We start from the raw sequence: 366 nt of genomic DNA, 5'->3' as shown, positions 1-366 counted from the left end.
AGCCTCCTCCCCGCGAGGGGGAGCCGCGCGCGCTCGTGCTGCCAGGGGAGCAGAACGCACACAGCCTCCGAGCGGGAGCGCGTGGCTGCGAATTTACCTCACGCTGACTCAGTCCACACAGCAGATGGCGGAGCTGCGAGGCAAACGACCTCCCCGGTGTTTTTTAAGCTTTGCTAAGAGCAGCGAGCGCGCGTCTTTCGGCACGAGGCGCCCCGTTCCTGTGAAAAGAACTCGCCTCGGAGTCTAGGGGCTTCGCTGACGCACTCGACACCGGTGGCTCCCGGGCTCCCCGGGACCGGGGCCTGGGAAGCGGGCGGCGCGCTCCCGCGAGCGGGCCTCGGGGGCGAGCGCGCTCGGACAGCTCGC

This window comes from Microtus ochrogaster, chromosome 4 (assembly GCF_000317375.1).
Source record: "Microtus ochrogaster isolate Prairie Vole_2 chromosome 4, MicOch1.0, whole genome shotgun sequence".
NCBI lineage: Eukaryota > Metazoa > Chordata > Mammalia > Rodentia > Cricetidae > Microtus > Microtus ochrogaster.
Note: the sequence above shows the minus strand (reverse complement) of the source record.